This window comes from Hordeum vulgare, chromosome 7H (genome assembly GCF_904849725.1).
Source record: "Hordeum vulgare subsp. vulgare chromosome 7H, MorexV3_pseudomolecules_assembly, whole genome shotgun sequence".
NCBI lineage: Eukaryota > Viridiplantae > Streptophyta > Magnoliopsida > Poales > Poaceae > Hordeum > Hordeum vulgare.
In genome coordinates, this window is record NC_058524.1 from 521,186,200 (window position 1) to 521,199,447 (window position 13,248).

Consider the following 13,248-nt stretch of genomic DNA (forward strand, 5'->3'; position numbering starts at 1 on the left):
TAAGAAGACATGACCGAGACACACTCCAGTCAATAACCAATAGCGGGACCTGGATGGCCCTATTGGCTCCTACATATTCTACGAAGATCTTCATTGCTGAACCTCAGTGTCAAGGATTTAATCAATCCCGTATGCTATTCCCTTTGTCTACTAGTATGTTACTTGTCCGAGATTCGATCGTCGGCATCTCGATACCTAGTTCAATCTCATTACTAGCAAGTCTCTTTACTCGTTTTGTAATACAAGATCCCGCGACTAACTCCTTAGTCACATTGCTTGCAAGCTCATTGTGATGTTGTATTATCGAGTGGGCCCAGAGATACCTCTCCGTCACACGGAGTGACAAATCCCAGTCTCGATTCACGCCAACCCAACAGACACCCTCGAGATACCTGTAGAGCACCTTTATAGTCACCTAGTTACATTGTGACGTTTGATACACACAAGGCATTCCTCCGGTGTCCGGGAGTTGCATGATCTCATGGTGATAGGAACAAATACTTGACATGCAGAAAACAGTAGAAGTAAACTGACACGATCATATGCTACGTTTATAGTTTGGGTATTGTCCATCACATCATTCTCCTAATGATGTGATCCCATTGTCAAATGAAAACTCATGGTTATGGTCAGGAAACCTTGACCATCTTTGATCAACGAGCTAGTCCATTAGAGGCTTACTAGGGATAGTGTGTTGTTTATGTATCCACACGTGTATTTGAGTTTCCAATCAATACAATTCTAGCATGGATAATAAACGATCATCTTGAACAAGGAAATATAATAATAAATATTTTATTATTTCCTCTAGAGCACATTTCCAACACCGATGTAGCACACAAGTTTCCTTGATGCGCAATCTATCTGTGTAACATTACATGTTTAACACCCCCATTAATCTAACTTCTCAAGTTTAGATTAGCTTTAATTCTTCAAATTGTCTTGTAGCTAAAGCCTTTGTGAAACCATCTGCAACCTGATATCTTGAAGGAATGAACCGAATCTCCTACTTCTTGTTGGCAACCCTTTCTCTAACAAAATGGAAATCAATCTCAATATGTTTTGTTCTTGCATGAAACACAGGGTTAGCAGATAGATATGTGGCACCAAGATTGTGACACCAAAGACATGGATTTTGCATAGGACGCATGCCAATTTCCTTAAGAATGGACTTAACCCATATAACTTCTGCTATTGCATTTGCAAGTGCGTTATATTCTACCTCAGTATTGGAGCGTGATACTATTGTGTGTTTCTTTGCACACCAAGAGATTAAGTTGGGACCAAAGAAAATTACAAATCCTCTAGTTGATCTCCTGTCATCCAAGCATCATGCCTAGTCAGAGTGAGAAAGAGCACTAACAAGAGTAGATGACAACTTGTTGGAAGTTAAATCAACACTGAGAGTGTTCTTTACATATCTCAATATGCACTTAGCAGCAGTCCAATGAGATGACGTGGGTGCATGAAGAAACTGACAGCCTTTGTTTATTGCAAAGGAGATATCAGGCCTAATGTGTGTTAGGTACTGAAGTGCATCTACCAGGCTCCTATACTTGGTGCCATCCTCTTGATTCAAGATAACACCCTCTACAAGAGATAACTTTTCTGAACCAGAAAGTGAAACTAGAGATGGTTTACAACCTTGCAATCCGGCCTTGCTCAAGAGATCAGTTGCATATTTTCCAGAGATAGGTTAAGTCCACCTTCTATGTTCCTTTTGACCTTAATTCCAAGGAAGAAATGTAGATCGCCTAAATCTTTTAGAGAAAAATCTGAGTGCAAATATTGAAAAAGAGTTGCAACCGCCTTGTCTAAGGAACTGGTGACAATGATATCATCCACATAAATAAGCCCAAAAATAATGGTGTGTGACTTATTGTAAATAAACAAGGGCGTGTGAGATTTTGAAGGAATAAAACCAAGTGTTTACATCTTGGAGCTCAAACGAGAATACCATGCTCGGGGTGCTTGTTTTCATCCATAGAGAGATATCTCAAGCTTGCAAATAGGATGTGGTTTGTTTTTATCCTCAAACCCAGGAGGTTGGTTCATATATACTTCCTCTTCCAAAACATCATGAAGGAATGCATTTTGCACATCCAACTGAAAAAGACTCCAGCCTCTAGATACAGTAATGGACAGAACAAGGAAAATAGTGGCAGCTTTAACAACAAGACTAAAAGTGTCCTCATAATCAAGTCCATACGTGTGCTTAAATCCTTTGGCCACAAGTCTGGCCTTGTAACTATCAATAGTACCATCTGACCGGTGTTTGATTCAGTACACCCACTTACACTCAAACACATTTTTACCTGGTCAAAAAGGAACAAGATGCCAAGTGTGATTTCGCTAAAGAGCATGAAATCCCTCATCCATAGCTTGTTTCCATTTGGGATCAGCAAGAGCCTCACTAACAGTGCGCGGTTCACCTGTAGAATCAGCCAAAATAACCAAACCATATTTACTTTATAATTAATGAGATGAATAGTCCTTGATTGAAGACGCATGCGAGGTGCTGAAGTTGTAGATGGAGAGGATCCGGGCATAGCTGCAACTGACTGTTCACAGGATCCACCCAATCTAGAGAAAGCAGCACCACTAGAGGAGACTAGGTCTTTTGCAGTGGAGTTGGTGGAGGGAGACGTAGGTGGGACCGTAGAGGATCCATGAGGGTGGGACGTGCGAGGCACATTCGGTGCCAACCTATTGAAAGTGCGTTATATCGACTAGATGGGGGTGAATAGGCGATTTTTAGAATTTTATCGCTGAGGAAATTACTTGTGAGGAAATTCCTCAATGATGAATTAAATGCAGCGGAAATAGCGCTGGATCAGAAGTGCAAAGACTAATACAGCAGATTACTTCGTGAAGATTATGAGAATCGGTTTGCACAGTATGCAGGTACACAGAATGCAGGTGAGGATTAACTCGAGTGAAGAATTTGAGGTTGAGGAAATTCAGAGAAAGTCTTCAGACAAATTCTTCAAACAGCACAGATGAAAGTCTTCAACATACAACTTTGAGGAAATGAAAGAGTTGAAGGAATAGAACCCGTATCACGATGAAGACAGTTGTTGATGACCCAGTTCCAACTGCTGTGATAGTTGTACATCTGGTTTGGAGCGGCTTGGTATTGAAACCAAAGGACACACAATCCCTACCATATTCTCCTTTAGCTAAGGACACACGGTCCTCACCCAAAACGTGTGGCAAGTCTTCAGGGCAGACTTCCAAACCCTCACAAACTAGGTCACCTGCGATCCACAATTGACTGATGGATGCTCTAGACCATGATGACTAACCGTATGGAGGATGCACAGTCCTCAAAGGTAAAAGGCTTCAATTCCATAGAGGAACAAATTCTTTAGTGATGCTCACTCACTTGGTTTTGGTTTGGGGTATTTCCTCACTTGATGATTTTCTCTCGAAGACTCTGAGGAATTGGGTTGCTCTCAATGACAAGTGTCAGTTTCTCTCGCAGCAGCCAACCAGCTAGTGGTTGTGGGGGCGACTATTTATAGCCTAGGAGCATCCCGACATGATTTGACATAAATGCCCTTAAATACTGTGACCGTTGGGCGGATAAGATTAGTGAGGTGGCGCGTGTCACGGCAACGGTCGGAACTTTCAACTATGAAAGTCCTCATGTCTCTCATATTCCTCACTTTGAGGCTTTGGTAGGTTTAGGCATGGGTTGAGCATCATGAGGAAATTCATTCCATAGTATTACTTCGACCCCCTTTAATAGTACAGTGTTCCGATGACTCAAGAGTAAAGAAAGTGAAACAGAAAGAGTAAATCTTCACGCTTCAAAGTCTTCAGGCAGTTTTTCTTCAAGACACACTGAATTCCTCATCGTCAATATCTTCATGAGGAATATCAATTTCATCATAATTTCTTCACGGTCAAAGTCTTCAAGGTAAGACCAAAGTCTTCAACTGAAGACATACATTTTTAGGGGTCGATATTCATCGTACAACTCAAACTCCTCAACGACTTATAGAGCCTGTGTACACTTACAAACACATTAGTCTCTTAACCTATAAGTCTTCAAACCACCAAAATCACTAAGGGCACTAGATGCACTTACAATCTCCCCCTTTTTGGTGGTTGATGACAATTAGGTTAAGTTTTCAACGGGGATAAAAATATGAGGTGTAAGTACTGGGTTTGAGGAATTTGAAATCAAGATACTGAGAGACTCCCCCTGAAGATGTGCATATTTTGAGGAATTTTCTTTTTACAACAGATGCACATTGATGACTTATATCATGGAGAGATCCTCCTGTATCTTATAACTCATGCATACATTTAACATATAATATGAGGAGTTTGAAATTGCATGATGAAAAATGGTGTCTGGCGAATTTCAGCATGCCTGCATTAATAGACTTTGAGGAATAAGCATGCGATAAAAAAAGTTCAAAAGAGTCAGAGCACCATCGGGCCTAAGTTACAACTCATTACATCAAACACTTCAGAAGAACCAAGAGTTTGTAACTTAATAAAGTTTATAAGCCCCAAAATAGACCCCTCTTGAAGACTAACTCTCAGATTTCTCAACCTTTGTCATCAAGTGACGAAAAGGGACAAAACTAAGGACTAACGCCCTTTGAAGAAATTCACTTCTTGGTTGATCTAGAGGCGTGAGGATTCTTGGAGACAGGCTTCTTCCTTGGACCAGCCGCAGTGTCTTCTGGTTGTTCATCTGATTCAGCTGTGTGAAATGAAGAAAATGAACTGTCCTCCAAGTCAGGAACTAGAATTGGCTTGAATTTCTTCTTTGTAGGCCACGACCAGTCAAAGTCTTGAGTAAATTCCAATTCCTCAAGTTCCTCTTGAGTCTTCAGATGAGCCAAGGTGGCCCAAGTGCGACCAAAAACCTCATGAAGATAATAGTGATTTTTCTTCACTTCATTCTGAGTCCCGTTGAGGGTTTTCACAATGGCACCAAACTGGCGTTTCACCCACCTGTGATTGCGATTGACCTTTTGATGAAGACTGAGGAGTAGCTCTCTGTCATTAATCTAGGGGTAGTTGGGCTTGGAGGATCTTGAGTAGGAGTGTCATCATATGAAGAATAAGAATCTGCCTTGCGAAATTGGCCATCAAGGGGCCAATTTCCTTCATCAATTACAGACTTGCCTTTGCCTTCAACAGGTTCAAATGATTTCTTGATGGCATTGATAGGCGGCAGATATCCGTGGCGATTCTGAAAATCAGCTTGATAGTTGATGCCTGACCTGTTTCTGATGAGTCTCATAATCTAAGGCGCATAAATATTCAATTCAAATGGCGACACGGCATTGTCAGCCAAAGTCCTCAAGAAGAAATCATGAATATTCATAGGTATGCCATGGATGACATTGAACAAGATATTCTTCATGATGCCTACGACATCTTCTTCATCATCATGCCCTTTGATAGGAGCAATGGCATAAGACAAGATTTTGTACACTGTTCTAGGTTCATACTTCAAGTCCTGTACCAGAAATCGAGTCGTTGGGGGTTGGTCCTTGGCCAAAGGCTTCATGAGGACTTCCACCAGCTTGTTGGGCAGTTCTCGTTCATCATACATCAGAAGTGCATCCTCTGAGTAGTGGCAGGATCTTTGTAGTGCGTGTGCAGAGTCATCCAATCCAAAACCCAAGTTTTGACATCCTTTGGGTCGCCACAGATGTGTAGTGTGGCGTAGAATTCAAGAATGATGTCAGTGTTTCAATCTCTGATGTCAGTATAGAAAGGCGGCAACCCAGCTTCTTGAAGAACGTTGAGGACTCGAGCAAAGCAAGGTATTTCCTCCATATCACGGTGAGGAATATGGGTATGCTAAAATATCTTGTTTCTCCCATAGAGCACAGAAGCATAGTAGTTAAGATGATTTCTTGTCCAGAACTTCCTATGTCTGATGCGAAGCTTGTCATATGGATTTTCGCCAGTGAAGTACATGCGTTCTTCATAGAATGCCTCTTTCTGAAACTTTGGCCTTTTGGAGAAAGGCTGATTTTGCTGCGGTTGAAGATTGTGTTGCTGTTCTTGAGGAGTAGCCACTACCATTGTTGTTTCTGTGTTCACCATAACAATAGCGGTTTCAGTGTTGGGCGCAGTAGCATTTTGTTCAGTTTGAGCATTTTCCTTAGTTTGAAGATTTTCCTCATGTTGAGAAATTTTCTTGTTCGAGGAAGCAGTTGAAGTATTCGTCGTTGCATTATCTTCAGCTGATGCAGCTGATTCTTGAGCAGACTCCTCATGAATGCTTCTCCCGTCAGAATCGATGAGGATCTCAGTTGCAGCAGGAGTCGGAGGGATTTGAGTTGAGCTTGGTGAGCTAGGATGAGTTTCTTCCCAGAAATCATCATGAATTGTTGGAGTGCTGCACCCAATGTCATCATCACCCACTTGTTCTTCAGTGGTCTTTGGAGGAGTGGTGGACTGAGGAATATCATCTATTTGTATTTCCTCATCCATTACTTCATTATCTTCAGCAACATCCATTTCTTCATCTTCTTCAGGAATGACATAGTCAACTCCGAAGGAAACGATCATGTATGATGGTGCTACATTCATAGCGGTAGCATCCACCAGGGCTGATGAAGACTCTGACTGAGTAACCTTCAGACGTTTGGCCTCTGAGGTTTCTGAGGCCATTGAAGCTTTTCTCTATTTGGCTTCTTTCTTAGCTGCTTTGGTCTTCTTCACGTCTGATGTAGACGAAATCACTTTCTTCACCTTTGAGGGTTGTGGTGAAGGAACAATTTCATCTGGCACTGGTTCAGTGTCAGGCTTGGCAGTTTCTTCAGCTGGAGCAGTTTCTTTAGCTGGAATATTTTGAGGAATTTCCTCAGCAGCTGGTTCATCAGTTTCATCTTCCTCAGGCAGATGAACAGTGTAGCTAGACTGAGGTGGTGTTTGCTGCTTTGGAGGAGCAGTTCTCTTGTTGTATTCATCAACAACAGCTGTTGCGGCCTTGATGAATTTCACCTTGACACCTTGACGATAAGAGTGACGACTTGTATACTTGTCTGTCAGGGTTTTGAGTTCAGCCTGAGTTGATACAAGTGCTTCAGGTGTCAGGTTGAGGAGATTCTGCTTGATCAATTTCTCCTTTTTGACTTTGGCAACCCTTGCTTGCTTGGCTTGTTGCTTTTTCCACTTTGCTTCATTGATAAACGTAGCCACCATATGGCTGACACCAGCGGGAAGCTTTAAGTCATCAACCGGTGTGTTAGGATCTTCATACGAGAGGTCGCTGAAATCTAGCAAAACCTTCGGGTCCATGGCTAGAGGAATGGAGCTGGCGGAGGCTTGTGCAACCCGTTCCTGTTTGTTTCCGATGATTGCTTGGAGTATTTTCTCATAAAATTAATTGCTTCCTTCTGATGCAGAAGGAACGTTGATGACTTTACTAGGACTTGGCCTGATACCTCTACGAGAAGTCATTTTAGTCTTCAATAAAGTGGGTGAAGACTTTGCAACAGAGCTAGTGGTAGATGGCACTGAGGAACTTGATCGAGCAGGTTGATGCTTACTGAGTTGCTTCTGTTGTGGGGGTCAAGACTGTGGTGCTGTTGAAGATTTTGCTGATGTTGCAGCCTTCTGAGGCAATTGCTCTTTTGGCACTGTAGTTGAGGCTTTTGGGTTTCTTCAGCAAAGCCTTCTTCTGAGGAATTGTTGTAGCAGAGGCCTCAGCAGGTGAAGAAGTGGCAGAAGTGGCTGCAGTAGCAGAGTCCTCATTGAATTTCTTCACAGCTGCTTCTGCCTTCTTCTGTAACTTAGACAAATCTTTGTTTTTCTCATCTGGGTAATCCTCAATAGTTTCTACACTTGAGGTATGAGCGACTTGTTGATCACCTTGTGGAGGCCTTTTGCAAGGTGGCTTGAGGGCGAATTTATTTGCATATTTTGGAGTCACATATGTGTACTGCTTCCACTCCTTAGCCCACCTGCGCTCAATCTTCTGAAGCCTTATCTTGCGCTTCGCCATGGTCTTTTTACCATGAATTTCCTCATCTGGAGTACAATAGTCAACATATATATCTTCAGGTATTTCAAATGTTGTGTTTTATTCAGGCTTCTTTCCTCTTTTCTGCTTCCAGTCATCCTCCATTTTCTTCAACTCGGGCTTTTTCTGAGGACTCTGAACTCTTGATGATTCTGAAGACACAGGTAAAGTTTCTTCAAGGAATGTTGCAAATGAGTTAAGTTGATGAGAACCTAGAGATTCATCAACTTGCATTTTTTGTACCTGTGAACAGAGTATAGGTGCGAAGAATTTGGAGAGGTCATATGCGTTCTCAGATTTGAAGAAATTGAAAAAATTTAAAAGTTGAGGAATTTGACCAGTGAGTTGAGGAATTTGACTAAGCATTCTGATCTTGGGTTCCAAAGTTGTGCAGATTCGCGAATTTACACAATTTTAGCGGCTTAGTGAAATTCATCAAGTCTTTGAGGAATAAGTGAGCATGGCTGATAGACTCTCTGAGGAAAAATAGATTTCGCGAGTCTAAAGTGAACTAAAAGATCAACAGAGGCAGTAAAATATGATTTGATTTACCCTGTGTGAAGAACACGAAGAACTGGAGCAGTAAAAGAGAGAAGTTCCTCGGTTCCGATCTTCCGCGCCCTAACTTGGCGACTGAAATCAGCTATGGTGGGGGTCGAAGACGATTTTCCGCGGTCGGCGTGAGTCCGGCGATGGCGAGGGCGAGGAAGCAAAGCCTTTCCTCACGGGCGACGAGGATGCTAGCGGTGGCGCTAGGGTTGAGCTTGAGCGGAGAAGACGACGGGACGGAGAGTTTTGAATGAGGGGGGTAAGGGTCTATTTATAGTTGAGGTGAAAAACTGTTTAGGCAAAACTTTCGGAGAGAACTACCCTTGCCCCTTCGTCTCTGCATGACATGTGTTGCCCATGACTGAAGCGGTGGAGTTTGTGGTTATCCGATCGTGAGAAGTGGGTCGAGTTACTGGGTAACGTTATAAAAACAACTTTCAAATTTTTGAGGATTTTGTTGCAAAGTCCTCAGCTGACAAGCACTCGGTGAGGATTTTGAACAAGTGTCAAGTAGAACGCATATGAAGAAATGAGAATAGACTGGGTTGAGCTTAGAATAGAGGGGAGTCGGGTCCAATCACATTCACTTAGATGAAATATCAAATTGAAGACTGAGTTATAAGTGAATGCTATTGAGGACTTGAAATCTTAGTCTATATATAGGGCATGGATTTGCTATCAACACTAGCTGGGGTGGTTGGTATCTGAACCATTTGTTTGCATCGAGATTTGCACTTTCTTGTAGATAAAATTCTCTCTCTCACATGCACACACACATGCGCATATCCCAAGATATAATGTGCGCACAGATTGCTTACGCTCGAGCGTAACTTCATATCTTTGCTTTTCTGTATATATATATATATATATATATATATATATATATATATATATATATATATATATGTATGCAAATAAAAATCATCAAACGTCTTGAAGAGTTTGAAGATTTTGAATATTTTGAAAATTTGAGGATTTTGTGACAAAGTGTCAGATTGATGAATTTCAACTTTGAAGAAAAACAACTTGAAAAAATTTAAAGTTGGGTGGTGGCGTGACCCACCGTATAAGAATGACGATTTCACGCGCCGCATGCAATTATCGTAGGGCCGTGAGAACCAAATTCTTCATTAATGTCTTCACACTAAGAGTGATATTCTTCATTGTTTGAAGAAAATCGATTCTTCGTGTGTTGCACATCTAAGTCATCAATTTTGCATAAGTGTTAGGATGTGTGCATGTTTTCACAAAACATTTGAAGACTCCAGGATATTTAGCTCACACCTCAATTTGCAAAACCTTCTCTCATCCAAGGGCTTACTGAAAATATCTGCTATCTGATCGCCAGTCTTCACATGATCGATGATGATATTGCCCTTGAGGACATGGTCCCAAAGAAAATGATGACGAATCTGAATGTTCTTAGCCTTTGAGTGTTGTACTAGGTTGTAGCCATCTTGATTGCACTCTCATTGTCGCAGTAGAGGGGCACATTCTTCATGTTGATGCCGTAGTCTCTAAGGGTTTGATTCATCCATAGCAGTTGAGCACAGCAGGATCGAGCAGCAATGTACTCAGCTTCGGCAGTGGAGAGAGAAACAAAGTTTTGCTTCTTTGAAGACCAGCAGACTAATGATCATCCGAGGAAATGGCATGTGCCTGATGTTGACTTGCGATCCACATGGTCACCAGCATAATCAGAATCAGAATATCCAACGAGGTGAAGATTTGAGCCCTTGGGGTACCATAATCCTAGTGTTAGTGTGTGAGCTAAGTATCGAAGAATATGCTTCACAGCCTTATGGTGTGATTCCTTCGGTTTTTCTTGAAAACGAGCACACATGCAAATACTAAGCATTATATCTGGCCTAGATGCACATAGATACAATAAATAGCCAATCATCGAGCGATATACCTGCTGATCAAAATCTTTACCATTTTCGTCAGTGCAGAGGTGGCCATTGGTAGGCATAGGAATCTTGATGCCTTTGCATTCATGCATGTCGAATTTCCTCAGAACATCCTTGAGGTATTTCTTCTGTGATAATAAGATGCCATTGCGTTGTTGACGAATTTGAAGACCTAAGAAGAATTTTAGCTCCCCCATCATAGACATCTGGTATTCTTCAATCATCATATATGCAAATTCATCACTGTAACGTTTGTCAGTACAACCAAAGATAATGTCATCGACATATATTTGGCACACAAATAGTTCATTGTCATAAGATTTTGTGAAAAGAGTTGGATCGAGTGAACCAAGTTTGAAGCCTTTCTTCCTGAGGAATTCCTTCAATGTATAATACCACGCCCGAGGGGCTTGCTTGAGGCCATAGAGTGCCTTTTTGAGTGTGAAGACTTTGTCTAGATGCATCGGATCCTCAAAACCTGGGGCTAAGCAACATATACTTCTTCCTCAAGCTTACCGTTGAGGAATGCACTTTTCACATCCATTTGATATAGAGTAATGTTATGATGATTAGCATAAGCAAGTAGTATTCGAATAGCTTCAAGTCTAGCAACAGGTGCAAAAGTTTCATCGAAATCAATTACTTCAACCTGTGTGTAGCCTTGGGCTACAAGTTGTGCCTTATTCCTCAACACTTGACCATCCTCATCTTGCTTGTTTCGAAAAATCCACTTGGTGTCGATGATATTGTGCTTGCGAGGATCTGGTCGTTTGACGAGTTCCCACGCGTCATTTAGCTTGAATTGAAGAAGTTCTTCTTGCATGGCTTGAATCCACTCAGGTTCCATGAAGGCTTTAGCAACTTCTGAGGGTTCTGTGATAGACACAAAAGAGGAATGCCCACAAAAGTTAACTAAATGTGAAGCTTTTGAGCGAGTGAGAGGACGTGGCGCATTGATGTCATTGGGGATTTTGTCAAGTTCCATTTCATTTGCAAATCTTGGAGGGGCTGGTTGAATATTTTGTCTGGGCCGAGGAATTTGACATGGAGCAATTTCCTCAGGTGCACGTGCTTGAATTTCATCAGTGCTGGGGACGATTTCTTCAGCGATTTCCTCGGTAGGAATGATGTCTTCAGTAGCTTTGAACTTGATAGCTTCCTCAGGAGATAATTTGTCTGGCACAGGAGGCAATTGCTCTCTTTTTGAGCCATTAGTTTCATCGAACCGCACATCTACAGTTTCAACAACCTCGATGTGATAGGTGTTGAAGACTCTGTAGGTCTGCGAGTCCTTTCCATAACCAAGCATAAAACCCACATGTGCTTTAGGTGCAAATTTTGAGCTATGGTGAGGATCTCTAATCCAGCATTTTGCATCGAATACTTTGAAATAACTTACATTGGTTTTCTTGTCAATGAAGAGTTCATATGAGGTTTTCTTGAGGAATTTGTGAATATATACCCTGTTGATGATGTGGCAAGCAGTGTTTATTGCTTCAGGCCAGAAACGATGAGGCATCTGATATTCTTCAAGCATGGTCCGTGCCATTTCAACCAGAGTCATGTTCTTGCGTTCAACGATGCCATTCTGTTGAGGAGTATAAGGAGCAGATAATTCGTGAGTAATACCAAGTTCATCAAGATAATCATCAAGACGAGTGTTTTTGAATTCTGTCCCATTGTCACTTCTGATGTGTTTGATCTTGACGTCGAAGTTCGTCAAGGCCCTTGAGGAAAATCGTTTGAAGATTTCCTGCACTTTAGTTTTATACAGAATGATATGTACCCAAGTATATCGATAATAGTCATCAACGATGACAAAGCCATATAAGGATGTTGCATTGGTTAGAGTAGCATAATGAGTAGTTCCAAATAGATCCATGTGAAGCAATTCAAACGGACGAGTAGTAGTCATGATAGTCTTCGAGGGGTGTTTGGATCTGGTCATTTTTTTCAGACTCACAAGCACCGCAGAGGTGGTCCTTGAGGAATTTGACTGATTCGATGCCAATGACATGCTTCTTCTTCGCCAGCGTGTGGAAATTCCTCATGCCTGCATGACTAAGTCTTCGATGCCATAGCCAGCCTTCTGAGGTTTTTCTAGTAAGCATGTGGCTGGTTGAGGACCTGTGGGAAAACCAACAATGTACAAATCTCCTCTCCAAAGGCCTTTGAAGACTTTGGATCTGTCAGATTCCATGATGACTACACATCTGTATTTTCCAAAGATAACAACCATATCAAGATCACAAAGCATTGAGACTGACATGAGGTTAAACCCAAGGGATTCGACAAGCATGACTTTGTCCATGTGCCTGTCCTTGGAAATAGCCACTTTGCCAAGTCCCAATACCTTGCTTTTACCTTTGTCAGCATAAGTGATTTGCTTCAGTGGTGATGGAGTCAGTGGCATATTCATCAGCAAGCTTTTATCACCAGTCATGTGGTTTGTGCAACCAGTGTCAAGAACCCACTCAGTGTTCTTGGGTTTGTCATCCTGCAGATGAATTAGTACAGCTTACCATCTCATATGCTTCAGACTTGAAGAATATGATTTCAATTTCATCAGATAGGAATTTCATCATAAACAGTAAATTTGAGGATGTGTGAAATATTACCATTTCATCAATTTTAGCTTGCGTCCAATAAAGCATTTTCCTCAGGTCTCCAGCAAATTCGTGAGATGTTGATTTTAAGCTGGAGACCTGACCTGCAAAAGTGATTAGTTCAATTTCTTCACCACCCACATCTGAAGGGGTGGCAAAGAGTTCATCAATCTGCGAG